Genomic DNA, 20,329 nt, shown 5'->3' on the forward strand with positions numbered 1-20,329 from the left:
GGAAGCAATATATTCGATACCTCATCCAGAAACGCACCCTCTCCAACCTGGCGAGCAAACTACACCGCAATGCAGAGCGCCTCTCTTGCAGAGTCTGCCACTTGAGTTTGCTAAACATCTCCGTAACGCTATCACCGATACCAATTAACCCCGTGACGAAACGCGCTGCTCTTCTTTGAATCTTCTCTATCTCCTCCGTCAACCCGATCTGGTACGGATCCCACGCTCATGAGCAATACTCAAATATAGGTCGAACGAGTGTTTTGTAAGCCACCTCCTTTGTTGATGGACTACATTTTCTAAGGACTCTCCCAATGAATCTCAACCTGTTACCCGCCTTACCAACAATTAATTTTATATGATCATTCCACTTCAAATCGTTCCGCACGCATACTCCCAGATATTTTACAGAAGTAACTGCTACCAGTGTTTGTTCCGCTATCATATAATCATACACTAAAGGATCCTTCTTTCTATGTATTCGCAATACATTACATTTGTCTATGTTAAGGGTCAGTTGTGAGGAGACCCGGCGAACAGGTTGCGGGTGGTCTACAGGGACACCAAATAGGTAGCGCACCGCAGTTCATTGCTGCATCGTCACATCACTGCCGTCACACAGGAGTGTAAAACGATCACTGCAACGCATCAGGCAAAAAGCATGGGATCTACACAAGATCCGACCGATGCTGCAGGAATATTTCTGCAAGAACGTTTGCTAATGAATGATGGGAGCAAATGACAGGACATTGGTGTTCGACAGCGAAAGGGGAAAATCCTGTTTAACAGACTGCAATTCGTCCCCTTGGGTGAAATATTCCGGAGGTAAAATAGTCCCCCATTAGGATCTCCGGGCGGGGACTACTTAAGAGGACATCGTTATCAGGAACAACTTGGAAGAGCAGTTGAACGGAATGGACAGTGTCTTGAAAGAAGGGTATAAGATAATCATCAACAAAAGCAAAACAAGGATAATTGAATGTAGTCGAATTAAGTTGGGTGATGCTGAGGGAATTACACTCCTGGAAATGGAAAAAAGAACCCATTGACACCGGTGTGTCAGACCCACCATACTTGCTCCGGATACTGCGAGAGGGCTGTAAAAGCAATAATCACACGCACGGCACAGCGGACACACCAGGAACCGCGGTGATGGCCGTCGAATGGCGCTAGCTGCGCAGCATTTGTGCACCGCCGCCGTCAGTGTCAGCCAGTTTGCCGTGGCATACGGAGCTCCATTGCAGTCATTAACACGGTAGCATGCCGCGACAGCGTGGACGTGAACCGTATGTGCAGTTGACGGACTTTGAGCGAGGGCGTATAGTGGGCATGCGGGAGGCCGGGTGGACGTGCCGCCGAATTGCTCAACACGTGGGGCGTGAGGTCTCCACAGTACATCGGTGTTGTCGCCAGTGGTCGGCGGAAGGTGCACGTGCCCGTCGACCTGGGACCGGACCGCAGCGACGAACGGATGCACGCCAAGACCGTAGGATCCTACGCAGTGCCGTAGGGGACCGCACCGCCACTTCCCAGCAAATTAGGGACACTGTTGCTCCTGGGGTATCGGCGAGAACCATTCCCAACCGTCTCCATGAAGCTGGGCTACGGTCCTGCACACCTTTAGGCCGTCTTCCGCTCACGCCCCAACATCGTGCAGCCCGCCTCCAATGGTGTCGCGACAGGCGTGAATGGAGGGACGAATGGAGACGTGTCGTCTTCAGCGATGAGAGTCGCTTCTGCCTTGGTGCTAGTGATGGTCGTATGCGTGTTTGGCGCCGTGCAGGTGAGCGCCACAATCAGGACTGCATACGACCGAGGCACACAGGGCCAACACCCGGCATCATCGTGTGGGGAGCGATCTCCTACACTGGCCGTACACCTCTGGTGATCGTCGAGGGGACACTGAATAGTGCTCGGTACATCCAAACCGTCATCGAACCCATCGTTCTACCATTCCTAGACCGGCAAGGGAACTTGCTGTTCCAACAGGACAATGCACGTCCGCATGTATCCCGTGCCACCCAACGTGCTCTAGAAGGTGTAAGTCAACTACCCTGGCCAGCAAGATCTCCGGATCTGTCTCCCATTGAGCATGTTTGGGACTGGATGAAGCGTCGTCTCACGCGGTCTGCACGTCCAGCATGAACGCTGGTCCAACTGAGGCGCCAGGTGGAAATGGCATGGCAAGCCGTTCCACAGGACTACATCCAGCATCTCTACGATCGTCTCCATGGGAGAATAGCAGCCTGCATTGCTGCGAAAGGTGGATATACACTGTACTAGTGCCGACATTGTGCATGCTCTTTTGCCTGTTTCTATGTGCCTGTGGTTCTGTCAATGTGATCATGTTATGTATCTGACCCCAGGAATGTGTCAATAAAGTTTCCCCTTCCTGGGACAATGAATTCACGGTGTTCTTATTTCAGTTTCCAGGAGTGTAGATTAGGAAATGAGACGCTTAAAGTAGTAAAGGAGTTTTGCTATTTGGGGAGCAAAGTAACTGATGATCGTCGAAGTAGAGAGGATATAAAGTGTAGACTGGCAATGGCAAGGAAAGCGTTTCCGAAGAACATAAATTTGCTAACATCGAATATAGATTTAAGTGTCAGGAAGTCGTTTCTGAAAGTATTTGTATGGAGGCATCAAGGCATCACCAATTTAGTACTGGAGGGCAGAGTGGAGGGTAAAAATCGTAGAGGGAGACCAAGAGATGAATACACTAAGCAGATTCAGAAGGATGTAGGCTGTAGTAGGTACTGGGAGATGAAGATGCTTGCACAGGATAGAGTAGCATGGAGAGTTGCATCAAACCAGTCTCAGGACTGAAGACGACAACAACAACAACAATTCGTTCTTTGTCGATGGAACGCTCAAAAGCTCCAGCAAGCAGTTCGGGTAGTTATTTATTGTTCATGTCGATATTTCTAGTTCTGAGGAGGAAACAAACACAGTTCCAACCGCGTACGCCTTACTGCCCAATAAAGAGCGAGAAACGTTCGATCGCTTTTTCACAGCTCTTAAGAGCAACGTACCTGGATGGAATCCTATAGCTATCATGATGGATTCTGATACTGCAGTCATCCAATCAGTAACACATTTGTCTCCTGATGCAAAGTTTAATGGCTGCAACTACCATTTCAATCAGTGCTTGTGGAGGCAAGTGCAGAATTGCGCCCATGTTGCTGCCTACAAGGAAAACTAAGAAATTCGTTTTAACTTGGCTTAAACCCCCCTGGACACGTTAGATGATGGATGGCTATGCATTGAGAAGAGCACGCCAGATAATGAAAAACTGCAGAATTTTTAAGAGTATTTTGTTGAACAATGATTGGATTATGAAGACATGCCAAGAGATATATGGAACTGCCCAGGAAGGCGTCACTAAACCAACAACGTTTCAGAAGGTTGGAATCGGAGGATAAATACATTAATTTCGAAGGTTCGCCCGAATTTTTACTCCTTAGTAAAAATTCTCTGAGAAGACGCAGAATATCATGGGCACCAATTTGACCAATTGGTTTTAAATCTAGGTGGGAAAAGAAGGAAGAAGTCCGAAATTAAGACAGATGAGATAGTTTCTAGGGCCCTTACAAGACTCCAAGTTGACGCCAATATAAAATCAATTCTTACTTGTGTAGCCTGTGCACAGAAATTACAATGAAAAGGAAATGGCTGAAGATACAGCAACACTTGTAAATATCGCAAAGGGGTTCAGTTCACCCGATCGCCATATTGTAAAAATTGTAAATAAATAATCATCCTTCAAATATTGTAAATAAATAAAATGCGGGATTACCTCCTTGGGGTGTTCCCTGGAAACGGCACAAAGTTGGCTAGATGTCTCTTGCAAATAGTAGAAGATTCACTAATGAAGTCTGAAAAGTCATAGCTTTTCTAACAATCAGAATCAGCATTTTTGTGTAGCGAATTTTAGAAACAATGTCTGTTTGAGTGGATGATGAATACATCTTGTTTCAATATATAAATTGCATTCCTTAACGCTAATTGCTAGCAGGTCTCACATCAGACCTCAGTACACTTCCCTGGGTGGTACGGGAAAAGATCGAGGCACATTCTAGAAGCAACCAGAAGACGTCCGATGGAAACCCTGTTTTTTAGTCTACTTTACCGTGTCAAGTGCGTATTTGTGTTATGTGAAGGAGTGTGTTGACGAGATGCATAGGGTACTGTTGTGTTTTTTTGTGTTAAGGAAAAGAAGGAAGAAAGAAAGAGGATGAGACCCGTACCGGCACTTAGATTATTTCTCACCAAGAGTATAAAAGGGAACGCCAAACTATACGTCTTTATGTTATAAAAAGTGCTTCAAACTGTCAAACATTCGTCTCTAAAATAAACATAGGTCAATGACGTGCAGTCGTGTTTAATTTGGGGCTGTACGGCACTGCCAGAACCACCACCACCACAATCACTTCTTCGCCTCTTCCTGGCCAGTACTTGTAGTGGTATAACTGTCAAGTACACGTTGGGAAAAAATTTGGAAATTTGTGGTAACTGCCTACGGGACTAAACTGTTGGGGTCATCGGTCCCTAGGCTTACAAACTACTTGATTTAACTTAAACTAATTTACGCTAAGGACAACACACACATCCATACTCGAGGGAGGACTCGAACCTCCGACGTGTGGAGCCGCGCGAACCGTGGCAAAGCGCCCTAGACCGCGCGGCTACACCGCACGGCACACATTGGGAAATTAATTCATGAAACTATCGATATATTTTATGTATTTTGAAAGTGGACGGGAGAGAAAAGAAAGGAAAGGGAAGTATGATATCAGCTGCACCGGGACTTTATGCGGAATCGGCGGCGACGAGTGAAAATGTGTAGCAGACCGAGATTCGAACCGGCGATATCGTCCTTACTGGGCAATTGCGTTAACCACTGTGCCATCCGGACACAGTATTTATCGCAAATTCACAAACTATCTCGGCCGCTCATTGGCCGACCCACACTGCCAGCTGGCGCCACCTATGCACAGCCCTCCACGCTCGCTAATTTTAGATTCTCGCTGAAGTTTATTATGGGAAAGGGGGGAGGGGCAAGGGAAAGAGCGGCTGTTTGTGACGTCATTGTCCTGTGAGACGGTGTTCAAGTCCTACGTGTCATTCCTTGCTGTAAACGAATGTTTATAAATGGAAGAAGAGTGTCAGAAGAAATGGGACATCAGGACGGACGATATTAGATTAGAGTCCAAAAAATCAAGTATAGCACCTGGACTGAACAAATTAAGGAGGCGTAGACGAGAGAGGAGGAGAGAGAGATGAGTAGGGAAAGGTTGCACTGAAGATTTTGTAAGAATCCTGTCAATATCAGAACAGGAGGACGTTCATCTTTAATTGGTAGTGGTCACCGCTCAATGTCATTCAATACGATCACGACGACACTCCTCGATCGACGTTAGCACTCGTGGTGTCACTCGCCTTCATACGCGGCAGTGGACGTTTGAAAATTCGTGACGCTATCTCAATGGTCGTTAATTGATTTAAATATTATTCCCGGCTGACTCTTAATTCAATTACTGCCACGGGGGTGAGGAGAAAGAACACATCCTGGTGATACCAGCATTATGCGTACTTGGATGTTCGATTAATCTGAATGGTTTGCAATGTTCCAGCGATTCTATTCGAACTCTATGCTGATGAACCGACAAGGACCACTTTCACAGACAAACATACAAGTGCGTAATGGATGTTCAGTTTCTCAATATAGTTCGTCGCACTCACACATTATACATCCGCTGTAAGAACAATTTCATGCATTTACATTTTTGGTGTCCCACAATATTGGTTGGCCGAATATTATGACAGTGATCAAGCCGTCTGCCACACACCTTTGGGTGGCTTGCGGAGTATAAATGTAGATGTATATGGAGATGTAGACAACTTCCACAGATATTGTTTATCATAAAGTCAAGACTACGTAATGAAGCCAAAATCGTGGATAAAATTGAAATGTAGTTTGTTTATTAACACTTTCCTTTTCACTAACTAAATATGAAATATGAATCTGGATTGGAGGTAATGATCCTATCCTTCTTTTCAATATTCAATTTGAATGGTCGATATCGCGTTCTGAATAACGCGTGTCATATAATGTCCAAATATCGACACGACCCAGGCTCTCAATTCGGCACTTAAATGTCTATTCTTCGCTCTCGAAATGTTCGATGTGATTGTCTTTCACACGCAGGGTTCAGTTTAACGGTATATGCACTCCAGAATGAGATTTTCACTCTGCAGCGGAGTGTGCGCTGATATGAAACTTCCTGGCAGATTAAAACTGTGGGCCCGACCGAGACTCGAAGTCGGGACCTTTGCCTTTCGCGGGCAAGTGTTCTACCAACTGAGCTACCGAAGCACGACTCACGCCCGGTACTCACAGCTTTACTTCTGCCAGTATCCGTCTCCTACCTTCCAAACTTTACAGAAGCTCTTCTGCGAACCTTGCAGAACTAGCACTCCTGAAAGAAAGGATACTGTGGAGACATGGCTTAGCCACAGCCTGGGGGATGTTTCCAGAATGAGATTTTCACTCTGCAGCGGAGTGTGCGCTGATATGAAACTTCCTGGCAGATTAAAACTGTGGGCCCGACCGAGACTCGAACTCGGGACCTTTGCCTCGGTCGGGCCCACAGTTTTAATCTGCCAGGAAGTTTCGGTGTATGCACTGTTTTTCGTATTTTAGTTCCCCGTTTTTATGCTGGCGCGTTGTTTGTATCAGTTACCCCCGCAACCGTCCAAGGATAAGATTATCTTAATGTTCCGCGCACATGCGTTTCACAATTTCATAAAATGCAGAATTATGTAAACTATCGCTTTCCGTTGCGGACAACTTTCGTGGGTTCCACAACCATAATAGTTTTCCAAGAGTATTTTTCCCAGCTAACAGAAAGTTCGAGTTACGTTGTCGGAATCATTTTCACTTCACCCGAGAATAAAAGTCTCTGATCACTTCGTCACACGTAATGTATTTTAAACGTGTTTGAAGAGTCTTTATATAATCTCCTTAACGAATTTCGCAGTCGGGTACCACTTTTTCATCGACTAGCCCGATCGCGAGAACTGAAGATAGAGAGCTAAATAATGTGTTACATGTTCTTTTATATGTATTACAAAACCAACGCGCCCCTATATCTTCCTGTCCCGCTTGGTCTTTGCTACTTTGCTTTTTATTACTTGTCATTATATTGCTTCTTAGTAATACTGTGCAGTTATTAAAGTTTCGTATTACTTTCCCATTTATAATTCTTCCAAAATACAGTCTATTTATCCCCAATTTTAATTAAGATGATGCTAACTGACACGCCTGCCCGCAAAGTACTGTTATATACTGTACAACAGGCTGTCTGATCACTATTTCAGCTCGTCTGAAAGAATAAATAACACTGACAGGGGAGGGGCAGGAGGATAATCTCACAACTCTCCACCTGTCGTAAGCGTGTTGGTTCCACTCCACCGGGGAGGGACCTTGGGCTATGTAACACAGTTTCGTGACTGACGCGACTGGTGCTTATGAGTGCGCCTACCCCAGCCGGGCTGACCTTTCTCCTGCGCGGAGCTTCGGGCAGGTAACGGAACCGGCGACCGGGACCTCTCCATTTCGCACTTACAGCGACGGCGCAGTCTCGACGGCGATACGGGCTCTGAGCTCTGCCTCACACGGCAAGGCGGGGCACGCGGGTTTCCCTCTATCAACAATCCAATCACGTGTTTTCGTAAGAGCTACCCGACTTTCTCTTGATATGTAACTGTAAATGTGTGTGTGTTTTTTTTGTGTTCGTGTTGGAGATGATGGGAGAAAGGAGAGTGTGAATCCCGGTGATGGCACATATCCTATTCCTCCGCCGAGCTTAACGTCCCCATCCGACAGACGAATCACCATCAACAGTTAATTCTGATAGCGTACTTGAGTCACTGTGTAAGACGTCATGGTCTCCTGACCTTCATTGCTTACATATTCCGCCCTCACAATCATATTCCGCACATCAAGACGCTTCATTCGAACCCAAACTCGATAAGATAAAGTCAGTGTTGTATGAATTCATGTAAACGATACGCAAATAACTAATAAATCGCAAGTGCGCACCGTGGTTGAAATACTCGAGGGTGGCGTACACACAAACATTCCAGACGTGACGGTCACAGGAGATTTTAGTTCGAGAGAGGAAACAGCACGCCAGGAGGCCAGTCCCAACCCATCCACGTCGGCCGGTGGCCGCCCGTGGACAGCCTTTCGCCTGAGGGAAAGGAGGAACGACCCCGTGTTTGGCTTAAAAGCAAATTCCGCTACATTGTGTGGGAGCGGCCAGCCTATGCATTCTTTGCACATAGCATGCAGTTTCAGAGATTTTCACAGGGAGACAGCAAACGCAAAACGCCGATACTACAGGTTTCCGGATTGGTCACCTTATATGAAACGTCCTTCTCCCGTTTCAGAAGAGCAATGGTGATTGGCAGACGATATTTCTGTCACCTTGAGCTGAAGGAGTAATGGAAGAGACCGACAGATATACTCCTTCACGTCTGGCGTGGAGAGGCGCCGTTCCGTTGTCGCTCTTGGAGTGAGGAACAAGTCTCTCCTCAGTACTTCACTGGGAGAGCAGCTCTGTCGAGACCGAATCGAAGTGCGACTCTATATTGAGTCCTTGCGATTAAGCGTTGTTCACTGTGTTGGCCGACACACTTATTGTGGAGTGTGAACGGACAGAGTTATAGGTAAACGCCTGCAAGTGAGTTTCGAGTGGTATCGTGGTGGACTGGTTATCTGACCGGTGTACCACGCCAATAGTTAGACTAGGTGCGAATAGGAATCCTCGACTTCATCAAGGCGTAGGGAGAGTTTGATTAGCGAAGGTCAATCCAGATAGAACGAGAGTTATCTTATTTGTGAGCAGCGAGCGGCGCAGACAGCAGTCATCGCAGCTTACGGTACTGTGCGCTACAGCTACTGCGGGCCCCATATTTCCTCCACAACAGTACACTTCACTGCATTTCACACGCGATTGCCTCGACCGTACCTATCAACATTCTAAAGGATAATTACTCAAGTTGAGTAGTCGCGCCTCTCAGCCATTCAGCAAGTCAACAACCATCTTAAAATTTGTATAGAAATTTCATTAGCGAATCCTATCCTTGAGAGGTAACTTCACATTCCGAAAAGAACCAGGGTATAACTTGTTCAATTCATAACTAAAAGTGCCATTGTGATTTCTCAGAATTTTTGCAAAATAAACAATAAATTTCGCTAGTTTCATGTTTTTCTTACGCTAACTAGCACTACTCCAGTACCCAAGTATCCCACTAGTTACGTAAGAAATTTTGTCAATTTTTGTGTCATTTCCTTACAGCAGACGACTCCATAAGATATTTATTGCTGAAAGTTTTCAGACATTTCTCTTTAGAACGTTAGGAGCGTCTATCTGACTTCTGTAGTAGTATGGGGGTGGATATTGCATCTTGCAGGGTAAAGGGTACATCTCAGATTAATCCGTTGCGCAGAATAACAGAGATCAACCCCACGCTCAGAACTGATAAGCAGTCTTTGCGGCACTGTCCTGGATTAAACTTCAAACCTCTCCCCAGTGAGGGCATGCGACACTGTTGGTGGTGACCCGTCCGTCGGATGCAGACGTTGCGCTTGGTGGAGGAGTTGGTTATGTACCGGCGCCAGATTCCAGATTTCACCCTCTCCTTTATTTCATCATCTCCAGTACGAACACGACGCTACACTACACACACACACACACACACACACACACACACACACACACACACGATTGCAGTCATCTACACTTAACAGATACGCTTATACAATACAAACAGCTCTCATACGTCGCAAAGAAACGTGCCTGCCGGCGCGGAGGTTGGGGAAAACCTTTCCAATTAGGCGGATGAGCTTGCCCTTCGGCGTCTGCCAGCCACTCATGCCATACGAAGTTTCTTTAATTTATTTCACTTAACTTCAAAAACGGACACGTGGTTTCAAACTCATTTCGCAAAAAGAGAAGGGAAAATAAAAATCCTGTTTCATTGAACGCTCTCTCTTATCAGCAATATCTTAAGACACTGTAGACCTCGTTACTGCATTTGGAATGACATTAGCTATGTAAGGCTTCATTAGGACGAGATCTACTTGAACTGTTCCGTATGGAAAGCTTCCCAGGTTCCTAATAAAAACTGTCGTCTTTAATTTCTGATAGTGACAAAATGGCTCTGAGCACTATGGGACTTAACTTCTGAGGTCATCAGTCCCCTAGAACTTAGAACTACTTAAACCTAACTAACCTAAGTACATCACACACAGCCATGCCCGAGGCAGGATTCGAACTTGCGACCGTAGTCTGATAGTGACACGTCGATTAAATCGTACGAGGCGGGATTTAGGTGTGTGAGTGTGCGAGTGCGTGAGTGGAAAAGATTGCCTGAATAAAATATTCGAAGCTAGTCATTATTATAGTATAGTATTATAGTATAGTAAAATATTCAAAGCTAGTCAGCATCAGTCCCGGTTGGTTCTCGAAACTTGAACAGAACTGGAAGGGTCAGTGTTCTAAGGTTCGCACATTCTTTGGACTTCCGTCCACCGTTCTTTAATGTTATATTTTAGTAAGCAAGTCTTCCTGCTTCAAAATTTTAGTCAATATTTACTGCACTTCTCTTGCCACAACTAAACTGCTATTCTGGTTGTATATATGAACTTTTTTATAGTCTGAGAACGTCCAGACAACTCCGTTCCTCAAAGCTTACAAATTCTGCACGCTCGTCTTCCCACACAAGCTTTGTAAAGACTAAAAAACTACATATATAGTTTGCAGACAACCCATATTTGGTTCCGTTCTGAGTTACAGTGATTTACAATACTGCCGGAAAGTGAAAGAAGCGAAGGAATCCCCAGTAGTTACTTATTCCGCTACAGCACATGAAAAAGCTCATGTACCAGAATAGTGGTAGGAATTACGTTTTCTCCTTGAGGAAGGTGTGTTTGGAGTATTGTCGCATTCTTTAAACAATTTATAGAGAAGCGTGAAGAATTGGTATTCTAAATTATATGATCGCCTCTAGTATGAAGTAAGTTGGACGTGATTTTAATGTAAATTAAGACTGCCCTCGAGCTGACTGCTGATTTGCTCATTTCAGTACTCCGTCAGGCGTTGTCCTTACCATGCACCTAACTCTGAACAGAAGTAAGCAGCCAATTAAAGTGGATTCCGATCCACGGAGCGCCTTCTTATTTTTTACATGTACAATTTATTGCAAGTGGCGTCGTAAATGATAAACGACAAACAAATCCGGCCCAAAGAACCTTTAAAACGATGCTATGAAACAAGTGAAATGCTGTTGCAACTGAATTCTGCTTTTGGGATGTGGTAGTAAGCACTCATTCCACTTCGATGCCTAACACCTCAGACGTTTTGTAAAGATAAAACATCCCATAAGTAGTCTTTCATACCTGAAAAATTTAAGCAATGTCACCATTTTCTCAATGATCTGTATATTCAGTATCATTAAAAAAAGTCTGTAATGATTGTTGCTGTTGCACTCATTTCGCATGAAATTATGTTCGCCAAATTTTATGTTTTTAAGCCATTAAAAAAGTAATTTTTAGTACGGCTATGACCATAGAATGTGCCATTGACCGCAAACTTATGACGTAGTGACAAAGTTAACCTAGTAGGTTCGTTCGGTGCTTGGTATTTTGTGGTGGAGTACAACCACAGAGGAAAACGGGTGATTGCACTGTGTAGGCATACTGGCAGCTGCTCAGTGTCTTGTAGAGATGGAAGTGGGTGCGTGCGCGTTTGTGTGTGTGTGTGTGTGTGTGTGTGTATGTGTACTGAGCAGCCACAACACACACTCAGGGAACATCTGCGCCGGATGCTAAACGCTGCAGTCATTCCCCGCCGCCCATCAAGAGCTCGTAGACCGTAACGACGACTGACGAACTAATGCGTCTGCTGATAACGTCTGACACACCTGGAATACACAGTTCGTCTGCACCTAAATGATGCTCAGTGCTGCCGTTCAGGCACAACCAATATGATTCGTTCCTTCATAATACTCCGCCAGAGATTTATAAAAGCTCGACAAATTAAAATTCGTACACTGCCTTTTTCTACATGTTGTTCCCGTATAGCTTCTCGTCCCCCTCCTCTTCCTCCCCCCCCCCCCCCCACCGAGTCATTTCTTAAAAGATATCGTTGTCTGCACCGAAGTTAAACTTTATTTTCACTCTTTGTATAAATGCTGTTTACGTGCTTCAGTAATCGAATTGTAGTGTGTTATTGGAAACTGAAACAAAATAGTTATCACACACACACACACACACACACACACACACACTTATTTAGTAGTATTTATCTCCTCAATTCTAAAATAAATGGCAATCCCTAACGAAAAGCAAATCCCCAACAATTTCGAATATATTGTAGCAATTTTCACTGATTCTCGGACATTGCTTTGTAACCTCCCCACAAAATAAAATAACATGAATAATACTCTCATTTAGCGTAACTACCCAACAGTGAAAATATAATACAATGTGACAAACCTATAACCTTTCAATAATTGACAGTCAATTTAACCTGGTAAATTTTGGACGTCAGCAATGCTGCGTCATGGCCCTGATACATCATTCTGAATAAACTGAAAAATCTTACCTTAATTAGATCGCCGTATAACGCGTATATATCTGCTCCTATAAGAAATTTTCCTGGCGCAGCTAAGTGCAATGCTGGCCGATAGATTTGTCTTATAAAAAGGAAAGAACTGACTTTTCTTTTCAATAATCGGGATTGCCAAGGATTGGAGAAATTAGTGAATTCTTTAAATTGAGATAAATGTCAAAAGTTACTTTTTATGAGAAAGATTATTATTAACAGATTTTGTAAAAACATTTACATGGGACTTGATGTAACAATACCACTTATGCGCGAGGCTGCTTTTACCTTATCCTACAACGCTCAGGCTCCGCCATCGCTGCACACGACCGGCCCAGCCAACACGATACACCAGACACGACTGCTCGCTAGCAACAACTTACTCCTACTGCTACGCAGTTCTTACTGCAGTCAATACTGCTCTTTGGTCTCAGATTCTCTTCTAGCTTACATATCGCAGGCAGCGCGTGAGCAATACATCGAAATTACATCAGCTCGAGTGCGCTAGCAACAAACTCTTTAATCATGGGCCTCTTACAGCTTCACAAGTGTTCCTCATCCTTGATTTTCTTTCTCCAATTCCAGTTACATCAAGTATCGCTGCAACGAGTGCGACTAAACGACTGCTCCATTGCACGTTAGCGGCCAAGAATGGAAAAAACTAGTACTATTCATGAACTTATCCCTTTGTACGCAGCATTCTGTAAATAGAAACCTATTCAGAGAACTCCTCTGGACTTAGAAACCAGTGTGATGCTTTCAATCTAGTTCTGTAATCACGACTAGGATTCAACTGGTATTAAGAGAAAGTACGATGCAGCAGCAACTAGACGTTTCCAGAGATTCAGATCAAAGAGAGAAATTTGTGGTGAAGCGTCTGTGAACACTTTGCTACTGGTATCTACAGCTCCCTCGGAGTCGAAATTTTTTAGTATTTCCTGAAAACGTTATAAAGAGTATGAAGGTCTGGCACATTCACGCAAAAGATAATTTCCGTCGGATTACTTTTTAACGACATTTCGGCAGAGGTTTACTGCGTCCTATATTCGTCCATAGCGGCGCTCGGGGTCACACGGCATGCTGAGCATGTAAGAACACGAAATCGGTCGTGGTTTCAGAATTGGAAAATACAAGAACCTTACAACTGAAGTGGTATTTTTAACCTTTGCTGAAATGCTCAGTTGCGGATGTTCCTCCAGCAGGATTGTTTATTAACCACATTTGGCAATTCACGGACTATCCAGTAACAGAGACTTTTAGGAGTATCCAACTGGCTGGTCCCTCGAATATATGCGGTGTTTCAAATATGGTATTCTTCTCTATAACAAACAAAATAATAAGTGAAAGTAATATTTACTTAAATAGACAGGTGTAAGAAACATTACTCTTTCCCAAAGTTACGAACATAATTTACTTAATTATTCTGCAGGCAGTAACGGCAACGAGCTAGGTATTTTTTTTTTAATAGAACATAATTTTGTTCTATCATGTAGCTGACAGGCTTAAACCAACTGTATTCGAATCAATTTACATTAAAAAGTCGTCCAAATTTTAGAGATGGATGCAATGTATTTTACGTAACACATTACGTTCAGATGGATGTTTTGGCGAGTAATATTCATTTAAATTTCGTGTCCATACGAGTGCCCTCTTTAATGAACATCTAACTCAGTGTACCCTCTTAACTACCAATGGACGATATGTTAAGACACTGGTGCCATTGACTGATAAGTATCCGAAATGAGCTTCTAAGGTCTGTAAGGTGTCAGGCAAATCCAACAGCTTACATGAAAACCCTGACATGATAACCAAATCCAGTAGTATGTCACATAGCTCCGAATAAATCGTGACATTAAATTAACCAAAGTAATACGAGTAACGAGTGAGCAAATGGAATACCACAGACTAAAACAAGAATGCCTAAATGCATGTCGTACCTCCCAACCGTGAGGCAGACGCAGTTCCGAGGGGAGAAACGAGGACAGAAGCCGAGAGCAGAACCGTGTTAAGCTAGGAAAGAGAGGGGCTGGGCACCCACGCTGCGAGCCTACCTGTACAACTATACAACCCGCACGTTTTAGCGTCAGGCTTTTTCGCGTCTCAGGTATGTCAAGGACAACCCACAGCCCATGTTAAAAGCTAGAGCCCTGCAGAAAAGCAGTATAGATCTTACGATAACACAAAAAGGGCCACTACCACCCGCAAGTTTTAGCGTGAGACTTTTTCGCGTGTCTGTTACATTAGGATCACTCCCCAGCCCATGTTAAAAGATAGAGCCCTCCAGAAGAGCAGTATAGATCTCACGATAACGCTAAAAGGACCACACTAGCTGCAGGTTTTAGCGTGAGACTTTTTAGCGTCTCTGTTACGTTGCAAACTTTAAAAACATTGCCCCACCACGAAAAGTATAACGTTTCCCATTGGATAGACAGAATTTTTGTAGGCGGAGCGTAAGGTTAACATTGAGACCCTGATTGGTCAGATGAAAACACAGCCAGATAGCTTTTTTAAACAAACTTCGGTAAATTGTAGTAAGGAGAAGTGGAGAGTTAGTTCCGAGACGGCGGGCTGGATGGCTGCTGCGCCGGCCGCTGCCGCCCTGACGCTGCTTAAACACCGACAAGATAATGAACGCACGCGATGCCGCATTTTTGAGCGCATAAGGCTCCACTCAGAACTGGAGAAGTCTCATCTGTTACATCCCGTTTTTGCGTAATACTAATGTCGATCGTTAATTAAAACTCATGGTGTTCACATTTGCCACTTGAAGAACAGATCTGAAACGCGATGATTTTTCTTTTATATAGTTATTGAGAAGCCACATCAGCCACTGTAATTTACGACATGTTAAATAAGTAATTGAAGATAATTGAGGGTCACTGTAGATCATTTTGATAGTTTTCTCTTTTGTGAAACTTAAATTAAACCTAGATTATAGATGTGATATGGCATAGGTCATCCTTCGATCGATTGTAGAACTTGGAAACCCATTTAGGGAATATTCGTTCACATTTTTGTTGAACGCAGTTGGTTTTTACCATCCTGTATTAAAACATTTCCTTTTATCAATAGTGCAATTTATAAACGATGTTTTGTGATTAGAATAAATTTCCAATGGTAAACTTAACTGCTTTTTCGACGTTATTTTACCAGATAACTAAAAATAGGAAAGCCTTGAACCCTTTCCACTATATTTAGTTAGAATTAAGATTCTTTTACAGGGAGTGCAGTGGAGCTGACGCTGAGATCATTTAGTATTTGGTTATATCATCGCTAGTCTCACTCAACTCTTCTGAATTCTACATGTCATGTGTGGTCTGGCGTCTCCTTACCAGCAACAGGTCCCAGGTTCAAACTAGTTAATTCCCTAAAAAACACGCTCAGAGCGTCGTTGCGCGAAAGTGGTAGGGAGACACGATATAGAACAATCAGACACCACCATGAATGCTTAGAGGTCGTCTGGGTGTTGTTTTTATTTATTTATTTTTTAAGTCTTCCGACTGGTTTGATGCGGCTCACCAACACTTCCCCTCCTGTGCCATCCTCTTCATCTCAGAGTAGTACTTGCAACCTACGTCCTGGATGCTTGTAAATCTCTGTCTTCCTCTACAGTTTTTACCCTCTACAGCTCTCTCCATTGTTATGCAAGATATTCCCTGAAGTCTTCACAGATGTCCTGCTATTCTGTCCCTCCTTCTTGTCAGTATTTTCCACGTATTTCTGTCCTCGTCGATTCTCCAGAGAATCTTTCCTTACCTTATCAGTGCACCTGAGTCAACTTTTCCGATTATATCTAAGGAACGATAGCCGGCCGCTGTGACAGAGCGGTTCTAGGCGTATCAGTGAGGAGCGCACTGCTGCTACGGTAGCAGGTTCAAATCTTGCCTCGGGTACCGACGTGTGTGATGTCCTTAGGTTAGTTAGGTTTAAGTACACTACTGGCCATTAAAATTTCTGCACCACGAAGATGACGTGCTACAGAGGCGAAATTTAACCAACAGGAAGAAGATGCTGTGATATGCAACTGATTAGCTTTTCAGAGCATTCACACAAGGTTGGCGCCAGTGGCGACACCTACAACGTGCTGACATGAGGGAAGTTTCCAACCGATTTCTCATACACAAACAGCAGTTGACCAGCGTTGCCTGGTGAAACGTTGTTGTGATGCCTCGTGTAAGGAGGAGAAATGCGTACCATCACGTTTCTGACTTTGATAAAGGTCGGATTGTAGCCTATCGCGATTTTGGTTTATCGTATCGCGACATTGCTGCTCTCGTTGGTCGAGATACAGCGATTGTTAGCAGAATATGGAATCGGTAGGTTGAGGAGGATAATACTGAACTCCGTGCTGGATCCCAACGGCCTCGTATCACTAGCAGTCGAGATGACAGGCATCTTATCCGCATGACTGTAATGGATCGTGCAGCCATGTTTCGATGCCTGAATCAACAGATGGGGACGTTTGCAAGACAACAACCATTTGCACCAACAGTTTGACGACGTTTGCAGCAGCATGGACTATCAGCTCGGAGACAATGGCTGCGGTTACACTTGACACTGCATCACAGACAGGAGCACCTGCGATGGTGTACTCAACGACGAACCTGGGTGCACGAATGGCAAAACGTCATTTTTTCGGATGAATCCAGGTTCGGTTTACAGCATCATGATGGTCGCATCCGTGTCTGGCGACATCGCGGTGAACGCATATTGGAAGCGTGTGTTCGTCATCTCCATACTGGCGTATCACCCGGCGTGATGGTATGGGGTGCCATTAGTTACACGTCTCGGTCACATCTTGAACGCATTGACGGCACTTTTAACAGTGGGCTTTACATTTCAGATGTGTTACGACCCGTGGCTCTACCTTTCATTCCCCACGTGTTGCAGGTCCTGTACGGGCCTTTCTGGATACAGAAAATGTTCGACTGCTGCCCTGGCCAGCACATTGTCCAGATCTCTCACCAACTGAAAACGTCTGGTCAATGGTGGCCGAGCAACTGACTCATCACAATACGCCAGTCACTACTCTTGATGAACTGTGGTGTCGTGTTGCAGCTGCATGGGCAGCTGTACCTGTACACGCCATCCAAGCTCTGTTTGACTCAATGCCCAGGCGCATCAAGGCCGTTATTATGGCCAGGGGTGGTTGTTCTGGGTACTGGTTTCTCAGGATCTATGCACCCAAATTGCGTGAAATTGTAATCACATGTCATTTCTACTATAATATATTTGTCCAATGAAAACCAATTTGTCATCTGCATTTCTTCTTGGTGAAGCAATTTTTATGGCCAGTAGTGTAGTTTCTAAGTCTAGGGTACTGATTAACTTAAGTCCCATAGCGCTTAGAGCCATTTTTAAGGAACAATTATGAAAACTTCTCGAATTCTGGCTGCGGCAGTGAAAGTGTTTTTGCTCGACGTCAGGGAGTGTGCTTTTGCTCGACGCCACGGAAGCTACGAGGCGTGGACGAAAGGAACATTTCAGATGTTTTATCCTTGTGGTTGGCGCTTCGCAGTGCACCGCGTCAGAACGTTATCAGTGTTAGAGCCAATCTGAATTCAGAGAGCGTTGTGCACGTCCGGAGACGGTCGAGAGGCGAAGCAGCGGTACGCCCATGGCAGGGTAACGGCCCGGCCCGGTCTCCGACGACACCTGCCCGCCCGCTTTGGAGACCGCCTCAGCTACACTCCACTACACCACGGCCACGGCTCCGTTATAACGTAGCAGTGGCCACGCAGAAGACACGCGTCGTGGGCGGTGAGCGTGCCGCCTGCCGCCACAGGTGTCTGTGTCGACACCACGGGCCAACGGCCAGGCGGCCCGAGGCTGTACCATAGAGTAGATATCTCTGGAGTCAGCATTCACATGCGCAGAACAGATTTTGTGTTGTCAACGTACATTGCCGGCGTGGTCACGTGTTCTCGGGACGTCGTGTGTTTGTCCGCATAGCGCGGTGTAAATTTAGAATGTCACTACATCCCTAATACAGACGGATTCTTTTCGTATGTGACGTAGATTATTTATATATGTTGCCCAGACATTTTAACAGTGCCCATTTGATACCGGGAATAAACCAGCTACGTAACTTTTAAGGGAAAGTGAAATTACATCCTGCTTCTTTGCGATAGGTGTCACAGTTCAGATGCACTCGATTTTTGGTAGTTTTTGGTATGATACGGCACTTTATAGTATTAAAGAGCCTGACGTACAGTTTTCCAGTGATAGTCTTGCAAAAAAATGGCTCTGAGCACTATGGGACTTCTGAGGTCATCAGTCCCCTAGAACTTAAAACTACTTAAACCTAACTAACCTAAGGACATCACACACATCCATGCATAAGGCAGGATTCGAACCTGCGACCGTAGCAGTAGCGCGGTTCCTGACTGGAGCGCCTAGAACCGCATGGCCACCGCGGCCGGCCGATAGTCTTGCAAAACGACTTGACAGTACGCTAGTACTTTTGCAAGTGTCCGAAAACCACAGAATTTTCCACACATTAGGGATTATATCCCTGCTACTTTGTCCCTTTTTCTGCTATTTTTGCGTATTTATTTTCTCGTTTTTGCGACCTAAAGCACAAGTTTTCTGACTGGTGATACTTTGAAATATTTATTTAACGCATTTTACGTACTTGCTCCAAGTTTATTAATTAAATAGTAGAGTCAGTAATCTACACTCCTGGAAATTGAAATAAGAACACCGTGAATTCATTGTCCCAGGAAGGGGAAACTTTATTGACACATTCCTGGGGTCAGATACATTACATGATCACACTGACAGAACCACAGGCACATAGACACAGGCAACAAAGCATGCACAATGTCGGCACTAGTACAGTGTATATCCACCTTTCGCAGCAATGCAGGCTGCTATTCTCCCATGGAGACGATCGTAGAGATGCTGGATGTAGTCCTGTGGAACGGCTTGCCATGCCATTTCCACCTTCTAGAGCACGTTGGGTGGCACGGGATACATGCGGACGTGCATTGTCCTGTTGGAACAGCAAGTTCCCTTGCCGGTCTAGGAATGGTAGAACGATGGGTTCGATGACGGTTTGGATGTACCGAGCACTATTCAGTGTCCCCTCGACGATCACCAGAGGTGTACGGCCAGTGTAGGAGATCGCTCCCCACCCCATGATGCCGGGTGTTGGCCCTGTGTACCTCGGTCGTATGCAGTCCTGATTGTGGCGCTCACCTGCACGGCGCCAAACACGCATACGACCATCATTGGCACCAACGCAGAAGCGACTCTCATCGCTGAAGACGACACGTCTCCATTCGTCCCTCCATTCACGCCTGTCGCGACACCACTGGAGGCGGGCTGCACGATGTTGGGGCGTGAGCGGAAGACGGCCTAACGGTGTGCGGGACCGTAGCCCAGCTTCATGGAGGCGGTTGCGAATGGTCCTCGCCGATACCCCAGGAGCAACAGTGTCCCTAATTTGCTGGGAAGTGGCGGTGCGGTCCCCTACGGCACTGCGTAGGATCCTACGGTCTAGGCATGCATCCGTGCGTCGCTGCGGTCCGGTCCCAGGTCGACGGGCACGTGCACCTTCCGCCGACCACTGGCGACAACATCGATGTACTGTGGAGACCTCACGCCCCACGTGTTGAGCGATTCGGCGGTACGTCCACCCGGCCTCCCGCATG

General features: G+C 45.2%; 1 protein-coding gene across 2 annotated transcripts in view; it reads right to left on the reverse strand.

The window, feature by feature from the left end:
- The window catches only part of LOC126272309 (uncharacterized), a 1,180,107-nt gene that overhangs the window by 172,197 nt on the left and 987,581 nt on the right, over positions 1 to 20,329 (reverse strand). The window lies entirely within an intron of this gene.

The sequence above is a fragment of the Schistocerca gregaria genome, chromosome 5, assembly GCF_023897955.1.
Source record: "Schistocerca gregaria isolate iqSchGreg1 chromosome 5, iqSchGreg1.2, whole genome shotgun sequence".
Lineage (NCBI taxonomy): Eukaryota > Metazoa > Arthropoda > Insecta > Orthoptera > Acrididae > Schistocerca > Schistocerca gregaria.